At 42.6% G+C, this 17,192-nt stretch overlaps 1 protein-coding gene and 1 pseudogene across 13 annotated transcripts in view; one reads left to right on the top strand and one right to left on the bottom strand.

The window, feature by feature from the left end:
- LOC134486747 (uncharacterized) overlaps positions 1-17,192 on the bottom strand; it is a 281,727-nt gene that overhangs the window by 215,074 nt on the left and 49,461 nt on the right. For 5 of the 12 annotated variants that reach the window (XR_015686437.1, XR_015686431.1, XR_015686434.1 and 2 more), the window contains one exon: positions 10,658-10,754. The exons of 5 other annotated variants lie outside the window; for them this stretch is intronic. The gene's annotated coding sequence lies outside the window, so the exon portion shown is untranslated. Of the gene's footprint in view, positions 1-10,657; positions 10,755-14,266; positions 15,206-17,192 lie in introns of those variants that run through there. 2 more of the 12 variants (XR_015686432.1, XR_015686428.1) reach the window with 2 other exon arrangements.
- Rpl38l1 (ribosomal protein L38 like 1) lies at positions 5,751-6,079 on the top strand (annotated as a pseudogene). The gene has a single exon (XR_015686439.1). The product of XR_015686439.1 is annotated as a ribosomal protein L38 like 1 (transcript).

The raw sequence follows: 17,192 nt of genomic DNA, 5'->3' as shown, positions 1-17,192 counted from the left end.
TACCCCCTATTATGGCTACTGAACACCCAGACATCAGTTACACCAGCCTGGTACTTTTAAATACTGTATAATGTTTAGATAAAGGTCAGCCAAGACCCAAACACCTCAAACAAGCCTCAGGCAGACACATATTTTATTCCTCAAGGCAGTATTTGCAACTGCCACCAAGAACAGATCAATAACTTAAGAGAACTCTATTGATATAATTAGAAGTTTAGTATCAATGTACTGAACTTTGAACTGAGAAATTTTAAGATCATATATATTACCTCAAAAATCCTATCTTCTTTTTTTTTTAAGATTTCTTTATTCCATGTATATGAGTACACTGTCACTGTCTTCAGACACACCAGAAGAGGGCATCAGATCCCATTATAGATGGTTGTGAACTATCGTGTGATTGCTAGAAATTGAACTCAGGACGTCTGGAAGAGCAGTCAGTGTTCTTAACCACTGAGCCATCTCTCCAGCCCCCCCCCCTTGTCTTCTACATATAATTTACTCTGACTTTCGTAACTCATTTGGGCTTTCTGGCTCTCTCTCTCTCTCTCTCTCTCTCTCTCTCTCTCTCTCTCTCTCTCTCTCTCTCTCTCTCTCCCACTCTGGAAAAGCATCATCACTCCTGAGTCTAGTTTTGGAGGCCAGAGGAAAAAATGAGGAAGACTCCAGTGGATGGAGGCCCCTGAGCCCATCAAGAGGTTCTGAAGACCTTTGTCTTGAACATTTAAAGACTTTCCTGTCTGGCTTCTTCCTGTCTGTGGCCTGCAATGTCAATAATAGTCCTGCCTCTCTTCTCTCTGTATCTTTACAGGCACCAGTCAAGGATTCCTTCCTTTCCTACATCAGCAGTTATACGAATGAAACCACTGCTGCGCTTTGGGAGTCTTCCAGGTAGGCCAACTGAAGGGTAGCCCAACCGCCACGCCAATGGCCCCACTGAGTTCTAAGAGGCCAGATAGGTCATCATCTCGACTTCTTAATGGCAGTTAGAGAAAAGAACAAGAGGCAGACGTTGGCTAAACATCTGAGGGTAAAAAGACTCCAAAGAAAAGTGACCAGTTTCTTTGTCAGCTAAAAGCTGGACACGCCTGGGCCTGTCTCAGATGAAGAAATGTCGGAAGTGTTTGGGGGTTCTGATCCCTGGTCTGGTTCCTAAATGCTTTTAGGGTTACCTCTCCGGGGTTGGAGGAGTGAACTCAGCAGTAGTAATGATCCACTAAGGGAAAACTCCCAGTCAGAGAACAGAATCTCAGGCCTGGGAAGAAACCTAACATCTCAGTTGGGCATTAATTGTCACTTCCTGTAGGAAGGTAGGCTTGCCTTAAGCCGTGCAAGAAAAGTAGGCAGAATAACTATCCCTTTAATGACATAAAAACAAAATTATAATAAAAGGGAATGCAAGCCTTCATATATGCAGTATTATAAGTCTTAAACACACCCGTCTATATTATCAAAGATATAATAATTGAGCCATCCTAATTGAATGAGTTTATTCCAGACATGTAAGAATAGCCCTACAGCCCAAAATTAGTCAGTACAACTCACAGGGCCAGCAGATTGAAGGATGTCAACAGGAGCAGGAAACTCCTGTAGTGAAATTCATCGTCTAAGCTCACAGCAAGGCAGGGCAGTGGCTTCCTGGGTAAAGACCCCTGCTGCCAAGTCTGGTGACCTGAGTTCAATCTTCAGGACACTCACGGTGGAAGGAGAAGACTTACTCCTGCAAGCTGTCCTCTGAGATCAACTTCATGACATGTGTGCCCACATGCATGAGCACAAAGATAGATAAATAAATAAATACATCATAGATAGGTAGGTAGGTAGATGGATAGATAGATAGATAGATAGATAGATAGATAGATAGATAGATAGATAGATAAGTGGATGGGTGTGAGTGGGTGGACAGATGGATGGACAGACAGAGAGACATGTAATTTTTAACAAAATAAAAGTCTCACCAAACTAAGAATACTAAGGAACTTTCTCAAGGTGATAAATACCATTACTGAAACCTTACAGCAAGTGGAATCCTTAATGGCAAAAGACTTTATTATGTCATATTTTAGTGGCCAAAGAGCAAATATTTTCCTACATCCGTTGAAAATAGAGCAAAGATGGCTACTCTCCACGCTTGTATGCAGCATCACATTGCACAAGTTAACCAATATAAAACAAAGAGATTGAAAACACACAGGTTGGAAAGAGAGCATTGGTGGTAGCTCTGGACTAGAATGCTTGCCTAGCATGGGAGAGCCAGGCCCAGGGGTCAGTCCCCAACTAGTTTTTCATTTTGCTTGTTGTTTTAAAGCAGACAGATTAGATAGAGTCTGTGAACATCCTTAATTAGCAATATGATTGCTTGTACCAAAACACTACCCAAAAAGCTACAAGAGATAGAGAATTTACCAAGGTTCCAGGGCACAAAGTCAGTGTACAAGAGTATTCTATTTCTATATTCTACCAATTGCAATCTTAAATATATAGATATACATACACACACACATATATGTATGTAAATTGATTTTGTCAAAAGGACAATGATAATCTGCTATACAGAAAATGGTCAACAAATGGAACAAATTGATTTCCATTTGCAAAACAAAAATGAACTACAATCTATACCTTACTCTATACACAAAAGCTAGCTCAAAATGAATAAATGACTTAACTGGAGAAGCTAACACAATAAAACCTCTAGAAGAAAACAGAAGAGAACACGGTAAAGGCCCAAGGTAGTCATTCCTTAGCAACCAAGTTAGAAGCCTGAGAGAAAACAGCAAGTTAGACTTTATCAAAATTTATTTACTTTTTGCTTCATGGAAGATATGATTAAAAGAATGAAAATGCTTGCTACACATGGGAAAAATATCTGTGAATCACTGGTAAAAGATTGCCATCTCGAACACATAAACACTTCTCAAAAAAACCAAACATACTACTTTTGTTGTTATTTAGAAGAGGAGGAGGGGGAGGAGGAAAAGAAGAAGAGGAAGTTGTTTTTCTGAGGGGCTGGAGAGATGGCTCAGAGGTTAAGAGTGCAGGCTGCCCTTCCTGAGGACCTGAGTTCAATCTCCAGCAACCATATTGGCTGGCTCACAACCTCCTGTAACTCCAGCTCTAATCCTCCAGATCTGGAAGCAGATCTGATGTCCTCTTCTGACTTCCACAGGTGTGTGCACCTATACACACACACACACACACACACACACACACACACACACACACCTTATGTATATAAATACCTGATATATATACACACACACTCATATATACCTTATTTTTAATAATAGAAGCAATGAAAGTGGTACCAGCCATTTGAAAATATGTGTAGCTTTGTTCACAAAAAAGAGAAGAATCACGGATTAAGCTGCTCCAAGACACTATTTCTCACCTATCAGACTGGCAAAAAGCCCCAAACTATGACAGCAGACTCCATCGGAGAGCCCGTGGAGAAGTGGGTACACTCATGTATTGCTAATGAGAACACAAAACTGTGCACCCCTATGGAGGCAATTTTGTCAATAATCAAATTACGATGCATTTATCCTTTAACTCTGAAATAAGTATTCTAGACATCTCAAAAAGACATTAGTTAAAATATAAAATGACACAAACACAATTCTGTTCACTGTAGCAGTCTTGGTAATAAAAGGCCTGGAAGCAAGCCAGCTGTCCATCATCAAAGAACTGATTGTATCATCTACAATGCATTCACAAACAGACTATGCAGCCACAAAAAGCCACAATCCAGCCCACACTGCTAAATGAATAAGGAATGGTAGGGGGAAAACAGGGTTTGTGTGTGTCTCACTTTCTTTTCTGTTGCTGTGATAAAATACCCAGACAAAAGCAACTGAAGGGAGATAGGGTTTATTCAGCCCACAATTCTGGGTTCTAGTCTATCATTACAGCAAAGTCAAGGGGTTGGGAGCTGGAAACAGCTGGTCACGTGGGATCCCCAGTTACAAAGGAGAGAGAGGGGAGAGAGAGAGAGAGAGAGAGAGAGAGAGAGAGAGAGAGAGAGAGAGAGATCAATTGCTCCAACTCTATAGTCCAGGATCATCTGCCCAGGAAATGGTCTCATCCACAATTAAGATGGGTCTACCCACATCGATTAATATAATCAAGATAATCCCTTGTGATTCTAGAGTCTGTCAGGTTGACGATTAGCCCTAAACCCCGCAGTATGTCAATGCTTTATTTACCTAAGAAAAGGCAAGAGATTGTGAACTTATATGCACTTTTACCTATATGAACAGTAACATAATAGAAAGAAAAAGTATAGAAATATTTCAATTATCTCCCATAAAGAGAGAAAGCAAATAAGGCTGGAGAAATAGGTTTTGTTTTGTATTTTTTTAAACACAGGATTTGTGGAAACAGAGAGCTATGGAAATAGTTTACGCAATATTCATAAATACTAAAATCTAGCTTGTATAAGAAAACCTATCTAAGAAATGTGTCTTAGCTACATAAGAACACCATGACCATGCAATTCTTATAAAAGAAAGCATTTATTTGGGGATTTGCTTACAATTTCAGACGATTGTTCCATTATCATCATAGCAGAGAGAGTGGAAGAAAGTTGTCATAGGCTCCTGCCACCCCAAAACCACCTCTGCCACACCTTCCCATCATGATGGACCGTATCCCCCAAAGTATGAGCCAGAATCAAGATCCTATGTTGCTTCCTGTCACTTGTTTTATCATAGCAATGAGAAAAGTAATGAATCCATGAGGCTATAGTTGGCAGCATAAGCCCTAATTATCAGAGTGAATTAATTGAACAATTCATTGTTGAAAGAATAAAAGGCACATATACAAATGTGTGCGTGTGCACACATACACAGAGCGAGAGAGAGAGAGAGAGAGAGAGAGAGAGAGAGAGAGAGAGAGAGAGAGAGAGAGAGAGAAGAGCTCAAACAGACTCAGGCACCAACTCAAGGACTACGCTGGGCAAACATGGATGGTTTAAGCACAAATAAGGCTGAAGGCTGGCCATCACAATGAATGGACCACATCAGAAGTTTGCTTTTAATTCACTTGTCACTTTGGAAGACATCAGAGAGCCAAACTGACAAAGCAAAGGAGTTAAGTCCTCATTTTGCCTTAGTCGGTTTGGGGTAGGCAAGCAGGGCTTCTCCCTGTCAGGGTATTCCTGCTAATGAATGAAGGGAAACACAACAGAATCAAAGGATCGCCACATCCTCCAGCCCCCGGTGAATGAATACATCAGTGTAATAACGACTAATGCCAGCTAATATCATAAAAGGGGAACGAGAAGAGCGGACTCCGGGAGCTTCCCGGTAGCAGTATGCAAAGCAGCCCATCAGATGCTCTTAAAGAGACATCTTAATCAAATCAAGCCTGGGACCAACTGCTCATTTACAGGTAGCAGAGGAAGTGGGAGCATGCTCACTGATACAGAATGAAATCAGCAGGGCACTAACGGTGGGAAACAGGCACCAGCCCGCCCACTTCCCCAACAATCACACACAAAGGAGAGCAGGAGGGAACCTAGGTATGAAAAGACATGTTAGTGACTTGTAGCTCATGGATCGGCATCAGATCGGGTTTCAAATGAATGAGAAAAAAAAAAACAAACAAACAGGCAAACAAACAAAAGGGCAAAGCAAACAGGGAATCAGAAAAATGTGGGAACCGGGTATTGATAATATTAATGAATTATTAACCTTTGGAGTGGAATAGTTTTAAAACTGAATTTTAGGCCCGGAAACGGAAGCTTTGTTCTTTTTCCGTTCTGTTCGGTGCTCGCTCCTGTGCTGACACCAGAGCCGAGCGCCCGTCGCCATGCCTCGGAAAATTGAGGAAATCAAGGACTTTCTACTCACAGCCCGGCGGAAGGATGCCAAATCTGTCAAGATCAAGAAAAACAAGGATAATGTAAAGTTCAAGGTCCGCTGTAGCAGGTACCTCTACACCCTGGTTATCACAGACAAGGAGAAGGTGGAGAAGCTGAAGCAGTCCCTGCCCCCAGGTTTGGCAGTGAAGGAGCTGAAATGAACAGGACCTCTGCATGTGACTATTAAAAACCCCGAAAAGTCAAAAAAAAAAAAAACTGAATTTTAGAGATGCAGTCTGAAATATTAAGAATGACATTAAATGGCTTCTTGACCTTTTGACCTTTTGGTCAACAGGAAATGGCCTTATTGGATACGTTTTTTTCAAAATGAAATGGAAGAACAAAGAAACAGGAATTAAAGTATAAATGAGACAAGATTAGCCAGGTTGGATTTAAATATGGGCCTTTTGGAAGTTGTTCAGTCTTAAAGACATGCTCAATTGATTCATAAAATCTTAATGAAAGAAACCGGGGGGGGGGGGGGGGGGGGCTGGAGAAATGGCTTAGTCAGTAAAGTGCTTGCTGTGTCAGCATAAGGGTATGAGTTTGATCCCCAGCAACTACGTAAGAAAGTTGGCTGCAGGGGTGTGCACCTATTATCCCAGTGCTGGGCCGTGGGGACAGGGGGATCCTTAGGGCTTGATAATCATCTAATCTAACCAAATCAGTGAGTCCCAGTTCAGTGGGAGACACTGACTCAAAAAGGATGGAAAACAGTTGGGAAAGATAACATTGGCCTCACACCTCTACACACACATACACACACACACACACACACACACACACACAAATGAAGGAAAGAAACATAGAACAGAAACAAAGAAGATAGAGTACATAGTTGGGTATGGTGGCGCATGCCTGTTACTTGGAAGACAGAAGCAGAGGATATGGAGTTCAAGGACACGGACACCTAGCAAGACTTTACCTCAAACAATAGTACATTGCACTTGAAGTAGGCGTGATAACTCACAAACGTAAGTCCAACTCTGAGAAAGCTGAAGGGGGAGATTTAACACTAGCTCAAGGTCAGTTTGGGCTCTGTAGTGTATTCCAGACAAACCTGGGATACAGAGTAAAACTCTGGCTCAAAAAAAGCAACTACACTGAGCAGGGTGTGGTAGGGCACAGCTTGGATCCCAGCACTCACGAGGCAAGTATAGCTCTGTGAGTTCAAGGGCAGCCTGGTCTACATAGGGAGCTCTCTGATCATGCAGGGCTACATAGAGACCCTATCTTAAAACAACCAAAAGAAAAAAACCTAGCAAAAAATAAACTAGATAGATAGATAGATAGATATCCCAATAAATCAGGAATTTGTACAATCGGTATAATAAATGTAAATAAATTGCAATATATATATATATACATATATACATATAAGGACTGCTTTCAAGCATATCAAAACTAAGGTTTTTTTCAATCCTTATTTTATCAAAGGGAAACGGATTAAAAATATTTATCATGTAAATGTTTGCCAAAGAAAACTGTTATAGTCACACTAAGCAAGAACAAAACCATTTTTGATGAATGAGACACCAAAATCAGGCCAGCAGCTACTTCAAGGAAGTGGCCAAGGAAGGGAGTGTAAGGGAGAGACATATGCACAGGACTTCACAGTGTCTTTCCCTTTCCTGGGTGGTGGGCACTTGACACTCTTCATAGTCTTTATCTTCTGGTATGGCTTGAATTTTTTAGTTTCACCTTTATCAACTTCTTATTGTGAGATATCACTTATCCACAAGAAATTGTAAACATAGCAAGGAGTGGTCCCCTCCTTGGTGCAGTCCTCCCCAGAGATCCTCTTAAATAAAGATGATGTGTATTAAAAGAAGGACAGCAGTGTTAATCCATGCAAGTGTGAGGTTCTCGATCAATTTGCCAAATGTGTAGATTGCCATGTGTAGTGAGAATTTTGGTTTCTTTTAAAAAAAAAAACAGAAATATTATAAAAATATTTTCATTTTAATCCCAGGTGTGGGATATGGGGCTGCTTCAGACTGTCCACAGCAGGTGACTCTGATTTGCCTTGTGCTCTAGCAGGGGTGTGATTTTGCCAGGTGCAGCTTCTGTGGGACTTTTGGGATTCTGGGGACTCTTCAGAGGGTATAAAAATGCTAGGGCCTGGAGAGGGTGTGCATTGTTGTTGGTGGTTGGTGGTTGGTGGTTGGTTAGTGGTGTTTGTCGTCTGTTAAGTAGTTGTGTGCAGAGAAGAAACAAAAAGAAAATCAGGCCAGCAACTCGTCAAAGAAATGGCCAAGGAAGGTCATGTGAAGGACATACACAAGGACGCGAGATATCCTGACAGTGAAGATCAAACTTGTTCCAAAGGACTCGATGCCCCAAATCAGCAGGACGTAGTCTAATGATATTGTCACCCCCTTCCCCCTTGATCCTTTTTGCTCTCCTATCTAGTGTTGGGAGATTAAAAGGGTAGAAGAAGTGAGGCGGAGAAGGGTGGAAGGATAAAAGAACCCACAAAGTAGCAGAACAGCTACAACCATCACTGCCACACACAGAACTGTTCCCCACTCCCAGGGCTTTCCCTGGTGAGACACCCACAGAATGTCACCTGGCCTCCCAGTCCTAGCCCCTAGCAACTATTACTAACCACCCCCGCCCAGTTCTTATCACCATAAACTCTAATACAAAACTATCATGTAACACATGACCTTTTGAGACCAGTGTTTGTGCCTTGAGGTCACCCAAGTTGTTTCACAGATGAACTGTTCTTTGCTGCTTCTGGGTAGCTGGCTGTAGACTGTGAACTTACTCACTGAGCTACTGTATGTAGAGCATTCTGATCGTTTCTGGCTTGTGACTATTACAAACAAAGCCAATATACGCAATCACTTTTTCTAAGGCGTAATTGTGTTGGATTATATAGGATGCTCATTTTTCAATCTTTTTCTGAGTAGTTCTACCATTTTACTTTCCCAAAAACAAAACGTGAGAGCAAGTTTCCCACATCCTCAGCAGCATTTAGGATGGCAGTTATTGATACTATTTATCTGAATGGACCTCGTGGATGTGTGATGATATTGCTCTCAGTGACATTTCCCTGACCACTAGCTATGCTAAACATTTTTCCACACACTTGCTTATTGTCCACAGCCACCTATGACAAGTATCATTCCCTGTCTCTTGCCTATTTTCTTATTTGTTTATTGTTCTTGTCGAGAGTTCCTAATATAATCTAGAGATGATTTCTATGTCTGAGATATATATGTAGATATATATGATGTATATGTATGTATATATGGCTTGCAGATGTTATTCTCCTCTATATCTTGTCTTCTCTCTCCCTTCACAGGATCTTGTATGGTGCCAAGGGTTTTTTATTTAAATGAACTTTGGTTTATCAGTTTGTAATTCTTTTGTAGATAGTGTTTTTGTGTTGTGTTTGAGGACTCTTCTCGAGGTTCTACATTAAGTCTCGATGTCTCACAGTTTTTAAAATCACTTCATCGTAATGAACTCACTAATTAAATCATCACGGGGCTAGATCATAGAAGCCACCTGTTGACCCAGTCCCCAACTCTATGCCAGTGAAGTGGTCATCCTAAAGCCATGGAGAGTTGAGCACACTCTCACTATCAATTGAATAGATCCTAGTCTATGATGTTACATGTTTATATGTAAACCACTGTAAGTGTAGGTGTAACTAACACTTAGAAAGGACACCAAGAGAGGATGATAGTGGGTGGTAAGGACAGACAGACAACAGGCATGTGAGCCGCCACGAGAAGAGAATCTAAAGCAAATTCTTTTCTATGCTTTAACTATGTCTTGATTTTTTCTTTTTTATGTAAATAAGTCCATAAAAGTTTTTATGATTTTATGGTTTACATTTACATCTGTAATCTATTTTAGCTAATGTACAAAATGGATCTTGTGATATTATGTCAAGGTGTTTGGGGTTGGCAGGATTTCGTTTTATGCCTTGCTCTCTCCATCAAGTTAATTTACACTTAAAAAAATGACAACTTGGTATGTCAATTAGGAAGAAATTAAACTGTTTCAAACAGCAAAGGACAGAGCAATCTATGCATAACTCTCAGGATGTTTGCAGACAAAGCTCTTAGAACCCGTGAGTGAATTCAGCAAAGTCACAGGGTACAACTTCAATGTTCTGAAATCAGTTTTAGAGTTATTTCTAACTACTTGCAGTGAAGACTTGGAAGCCAAAAATAAAATTATGGTGCTACTTATGATCACTTAGGCATAAATCAAACGCATGGCCTTGCCACTATTAGACAAGCACTCTGCCACTGAGCTAACCCCCCAGCCCTTGTTTCTGAGACAAGATTTTGCTATGAAATGCACTGGTCTCAAAGTCACAGTTCTTCTTCTGCCTCTCAAGTGTTGGGAATTTGAGATATGTGCCCCCATGCTAGGCTCAGGCCTATTCTTTAATCAGCATATAATGGACTTCTATGATGAAAACTACAAAGTATTAATGAGATAAATCAAAGATATAATTAAGTTAATAGTGTTCATGAATGGGAAGACTTCTTTAAAAAAGCGTATTCAACCAATTTTTGCAGATTGGAGTGAAAATATCTCTGTACACATACATACATGTGTGTATGTAAGTGTAGGGTTGGACCTCACCTCACTGAAATACCGTTGTGCTTGGGTAGCTATAGAGAGAGACTGGTTAAAAAAATACTCCTCTGCTGCTTTAAGTTCAATTTACATAAAATACAAATTAGAACTTCACAAGAAATGAAGTCTGCAAACCACCATAGATCATGCCTATGCCACTTGGAATTTTCTTCCTTCCCTCCCTCTTACCTGAGACTTAACTCTCCACGCAGCTCCCTCTTGGGACACATGAGGTCATCAGGTAACTTAAGACTATGACATCAGTCTCCTCTTGGTCCCTGCCAAGCTAAAAGAGATCAGTCATCTGATGGGATCCACAACACCCTGTTTGCTGCATCTTACTCAGCCAGGAACACCACTCATTCTACTGTCTTCCAGGGGTTGCTCTCAGCCTCCAAACTCCCACTAGCACACAAGAGTCCTACTCTCATTCTGAAGCAATCATCAACATTCTCCATGGATACCCTCATGGGTGTCCTCTCCACCCACAAATATGTCTAGACTTCCATGAATATCAGTAGAGGAAAGTAGATTAAAATGAGCCATGAGTGAACAGGGAGGGCACAGAGCTCAGTGTGGAGCCCCAAGCAGTGAGAGTGAAAGCATCTGGAATGTTTTGACTGTGAAGCCATTCACAAGTCAGTGCCACAAAAGATCTTGTGGAAAAGTCCAGCTCCATTAAACGTCTACGGTTAGCGGTTAGCGATACTGGGGAGCTACTTTGGGTAGCTGATCACCCAAATGTAGTTCACCAGACCTTGCCACTCCTGTTTCAATGAAGAGTTCTTGATGCTGTGTAAATTCTTCTCCCACTGAATTCTACTGATCAGATAATTTCCAAGGGAACTTTAAACAGCATGCAGTTCTCTACATAATACAGCCAGAACACTGGATGCTGACTTTAATATCAGTTGCAGATAGGATAAACTGTTAGTAACAAATCCTGAGTGTGGACCACCCCGGTCCCCTCTGAACATGAGGTCAGTACGGACTAACCACATCAGAAGGTAAAAGGTCAAGAAGTCATGGCCTCTGCTCTCTAATGTCTTACAATCTGGTGACAGGAGATAAGAGCTGTTGCATCAGAACAATAGAGGATGTCTTTATTAATAATTGGAAGCCTACCTCCCACTGGTAAACTAGCAGAGAGGGACCAGGTCAAGATTTTAGCTAAATCTTGTAGGATAACTAATGGCCAGATGGATGAGTGGATGGTTGGGTGGATGAGTGAGTAGATGGATGGATGGATGGATGGATGGATGGATGGATGGATGGATGGATGGATGATAGGTGGGTAGATGGATAGGTGAGTGTATGGATGGATGGATGAGTGGATGGATGGATGGATGGATGGGTGGATGGATGGATGAGTGGATGGACAGATGGATGAGTAGATGGATGGATGGATGGATGGATGGGTGGATGGATGGATGATGGGTAGATAGATGGATGGATGGATGAGTGGATGGACAGATGGATGAGTAGATGGATGGATGGATGGATGAATGGATGGATGGGTGGATGGATGGATGATGGGTAGATAGATGGATGGATGGATGGGTGGATGGATGGATGAGTGGATGGACAGATGGATGAGTAGATGGATGGATGGATGGGTGGATGGATGGATGAGTGGATGGACAGATGGATGAGTAGATGGATGGATGGATGCATGGATGGATGGATGGATGGATGGATGGATGGATGGATGATAGGTGGGTAGATGGATAGGTGAGTGTATGGATGGATGGATGAGTGGATGGATGGATGGATGGATGGGTGGATGGATGGATGAGTGGATGGACAGATGGATGAGTAGATGGATGGATGGATGGATGGATGGATGGATGGGTGGATGGATGGATGATGGGTAGATAGATGGATGGATGGATGAGTGGATGGACAGATGGATGAGTAAATGGATGGATGGATGGATGGATGGATGGATGGATGAATGGATGGATGGGTGGATGGATGGATGATGGGTAGATAGATGGATGGATGGATGGGTGGATGGATGGATGGATGAGTGGATGGACAGATGGATGAGTAGATGGATGGATGGATGGATGGATGGATGGATGAATGGATGGATGGATGGGTGGGTGGATGGATGGATGATGGGTGGGTGGATGGATGGATGGATGAGTGGATGGACAGATGGATGAGTGGATGGATGGATGAGTGGATGGATGGATGGATGGATGATAGGTGGGTAGATGGATAGGTGAGTGTATGGATGGATGGATGAGTGGATGGATGGATGAGTGGATGGATGGATGGGTAGGTGGGTGGATGGATGGATGATGGGTGGATAGATGGATGGATGGATGGATGGGTGGATGGATGGATGAGTGGATGGACAGATGGATGAGTAGATGGATGGATGGATGGATGGATGGATGGATGGATGGATGGGTGGATGGATGGATGATGGGTGGATAGATGGATGGATGGGTGGGTGAATGGATGGTAGAATAGAAGCTATCTAAAGCAGAAGGATCTCACCAGTCACACAAAGATGGAGTTACTCCTCTTCCTACTGTGCCTCGAGCTTCTGTGATTTGCCCCTCAATGATAGGTAGAAAGCATATGGAAATGATGGCCACTTCACTGACACACTTGGACCTGCACCCCACCCCCCAACCCCCATCTTCCTGGAACTTAGTCATAAATTACTGGTTCCTCAGAGAAGGGTGATTTTGTAAGGGAAATAAAGGGTAAGAGCAGCTCAAGTCATCACTAGGGTAACCTCAAGCTACTTTTTCTCTGTAAACTTCAGCCTCTTTGTGCGACAAACAGATGGATAATGGGACCAAACTCAGAAGATGGGTGTAAAAAAAAAGATTAAGTAAATAATGTGCACACTGTGCCTGGAAGATAAGGTGTGCTTTACAAGCAATGACTCTTGCTAGTCAATATCCCTGAACATTTATTTATCCACATTATGGACACAGTCACCTCCATCTCACTCCTTCCTGCAACCTTGTGTTTTATCTAGGATCTTTTACTTCTGTCTCTGGAATATTTTTGGTATTCCCTTTCACTTTCAGGTGGCGGTGGTGGCTGCTGTCATTGTTCTGTGTTCCGGGAATGATTGATCCTGGGGCTTCACACATGCTACACAAGTGCCCACCGGCAGGGTGGCCTCCCAGTCAAACCCTCAGCTCTGAAGGGAATCCTCAGTGTAGGAGTCCATATAGATAACGGTTTCCTTTAGCATTTGGAAGATGTCACCACACTGGTGTGGCTTTTCAGCTTGTTCGTGCACTTACATGTGCATACATATAAATACACATACATATAAATACACACATGTATATATACACACATAGATACACAAATCTAAGCTCATCAGGAGCAGAAATCCTTATCTATTATGTTCACTGATCTTTCTCCAGCCCTAGAAAAGTCTCTGGTCCCAGAACAGAACTGTTCGAAACCCTCCCCTCATTGTTCGATCACCCTTGTTTTTGTATAAGTAGTGTCTGTGCCTCCAACCTTTCATCAAGGGGCTCAGAACATACTGATGCTCAACTAGTTTGGGCATTAACATAAGAGACTGCTACAGATCTGGCTCCTACACACAGGGACACCCCTTCACCCTGCATCTTCCCCGCTGGCCTCCTCCCTGAAGAGATGGTCTATTAAGCAGGCAAAGAAACTAAGTCATGGAAACATGAACTTCCATTGGACCCTGGGAAATTGAGATTGAGCAGAACAGAAACTCTGGGTCAGATAAATCTGTAGGAACGCAATAAAAATAAATCTGGAGACACAATAAATCAGAAGCTCAGTGTGGGTCAAATGGTTTCCTGATGCTAAAATGTAAATGTTAACCCAAAATGTCACGCTTCTGTTCTCTGACGCGGCCCATCTCACGTCTAGTATTTCACATTATCTTCAAAACAGCTCTAAGATACAAATCGTCTCCATTTTAGAAGACACAAAACTTAGGGGGGACAAAACAAACAATGCAAACAATCCAAGGCACCTCGCGGCAAAGCCAGACCGGATGCCGTCCGTCAGTCTCGGAACACAGTTTCTGACTCAGGATCCCCATGCAGCGGATTCAAGGCCACAGCAGAGATGTGCTGTATCTTCCAAAAATATCACTTCTAGCCCAAAGTTCACAGAAATAAAAACATATTAAAGTACTGTTGTTTTGAGGGTTTGTTGTCTTTGTTTTGTAAAGTGTCACCACCATGTAACTTGGACTGACCTCAAATTTAACATTCTCCTGCCGCAGCACCCCGCCCCGATCACTGGGATTACAGACATGTACCACTGTGGGTAGCTGCAGATGTGAAGTTTTAGAGCACTGGGCAGCGGTGGTGTGCGCATGAGGGTGCTTTGTGGAGCACTCCTGTGTGGAGGCCAGAGGGCAGCTTTCAGGCAGCTGCTCCACCATGGGTACCAGGAATCAGACTCGTGTTCAGTTTGCAGCAAGCACTTTGCCTCCTAAGCCATCTCGCCAGCCCAACTCTAAGTTTTATACAAAATGCAATCCACAGTATTTGTGTGAATTATTAAGATAAAAAACATTGGAGGAGCTGGAGAGATGGCTCAACAATTAAGATCACTTGCTGCTCTTGCAGAAATCCTAGGTTCTGTCCCTAGCACCCATATGGTGGATGACAATCATCTGTAACTCCAGTTCCAGGGAATCCAGTGCCTTCTTCTGGCTGCCACGGGCACTACATGCACATGATAAACAGACATTCATGTAGGTCCAACCTGTATACACACAAAATAAAAATGAGTAAACCTTCTATAATAAGCTAAAAATTGCCCGAAGATTGATTTCTATACTGAAAGAAGTGAGCTGTGGCACACTTCCACCTGGTAACTAGTACATGACATTGATCAAAGCCCTTAGTTTCCCCAAGCCTCATTGTTCTTGTCTGTATAAGGGGACAGCAATGCCTTCCTGACAGGCTCACTGTTCTGAAGACTAAATGAAAATACAGAAGAGAAGCCCTAAACACAGCCTGACATAATACAGGGAGAAGTCTGAAAACACTCATTTTTTAAAAATCACCAATCTATTGGAAGATTTTTGAAACATGTGGAAACCAAGTAGCAATCATCTTGTTAAAGTCCCAAAACTCTTAATGTGTCCAATTTAAAGTTTCACTTGAGAAGCAAGAGCTGGAAACAATTTATAGGATTGACACTGAGCAAATGATTAGAGATTAAAGAGCCCCAATTGAAGAAAGTTGAATTTTTTTTAAAATGAATTTTCTGTGAACTAGAAGAGGAAAGGGTTGAAAGAGACTTAAAAAATCTTCGCCCACTGGGGAAGTCCTTAGCCCACGGCTGAGTGGGTGAAGTCCTTACCAATTAAGCATGAGGACCTGAGTTCATATCCCAAACCTCCACACGAAAACTGGACACAGTGGCACACACCTATAGCCCTACTGCTGATGGAGCAGAAGCAGGAGGACCTGGAGCTGACCTAACCAATCAGGACCTGGAGCTGGCCAACCTAACCAATCAGGACCTGTAACTGGCCGATCTAACCAATCAGATTCAGTGCACTGCTGTCTCAAAAAATAAGACGGAGAGATACAGAGGAAGATAGCTGAAGGTGAGCTCTGTCTTCCCTGTGTGCTTGCACATGTGAGCCCACGTGCACACACACACATGTATACGTAATCCATATATACACCATACACACACACACACACACACACACACACACACACACACACACACACACACTACATTCATACATATCTTCACAGGAGTTAGGGAAATAAGTCAATGGTAGACTGCTTGCTTAGTATACGCAGAGCCCTGAGTTCAGTCCCCAGTACTGACAAAAAAAGAGAGGGGGGGGGGGGAATAGAGGACTGAGGAATGAAGGAAGGAAGGAAATGTTGCGGTAAAATTATGAAGGGCGCACGATCTGGTTCCCATGAGTTCCCACTCCACTTAGGATCCGCACGCTCTAGCTGTTTCTCTTTTACGACTTTCACACACTGTCTCCTTGGAGGTTCTTACCATGCCTGGGATTCACATTGCATTCCATGGACCCTGCTATCGTGCCCCCACACCGTGCTAACCCCAAGCACTGCTTGGCTTAGCACGGCTTCCAGTCACAGACTCTGCTCACACTCCCAACTACCCAATGAAATCATTACTCAGCAAACGGGAACCCAACAACCAGGTTTATGTGTTAAATGCTCAATGTACAATACATCCACACGGTTAACTTACAACCAATTGATAAAGATACAAACCGCCCACCTAGATAAGAAATAGTTTGCTCATCTAGACATATAAAATCCTGTACACATCCATCCCTTAAGAACAGTCATAACAGTCCTCAGCACCGAAAAAAAAAAAAGAATAGTCATAACAACCTGTAAATGTGCAGAGAGGAATCTTAACATCCGCCTCCATTTTCTCTCAGCTGTTCCCTCCCTCGCTCCAGTCTCCACCTCCTCTAAAACTTTTCTCTTGCCCATCCTTCCTTCTCATCCAGTGACAAGTCTCGTTCTATCTTGTACTTGCCTTTGCCTGTATAAAGACATCAACCTACAAGGAAGGAAGGAAGGAAGGAAGGAAGGAGGGAGGGAGGAAGGAGGGAGGAGAGGGAACAGGAGGAGAGAAGTAAAGGGAAGAGAGGAAGACTCTGCTATCGTCTTCCCACCAGAGGTACAAAGGCACCACATGACCTGAACTGAGAGGGCAAAGAAGAATCAGGAATCCAAAGTCC

This window comes from Rattus norvegicus, chromosome 4 (genome assembly GCF_021556685.1).
Source record: "Rattus norvegicus strain SHRSP/BbbUtx chromosome 4, alternate assembly SHRSP_T2T, whole genome shotgun sequence".
In the NCBI taxonomy this organism is placed as follows: domain Eukaryota; kingdom Metazoa; phylum Chordata; class Mammalia; order Rodentia; family Muridae; genus Rattus; species Rattus norvegicus.
Note: the sequence above shows the minus strand (reverse complement) of the source record. Positions and strands in the feature narration are given on the sequence as shown.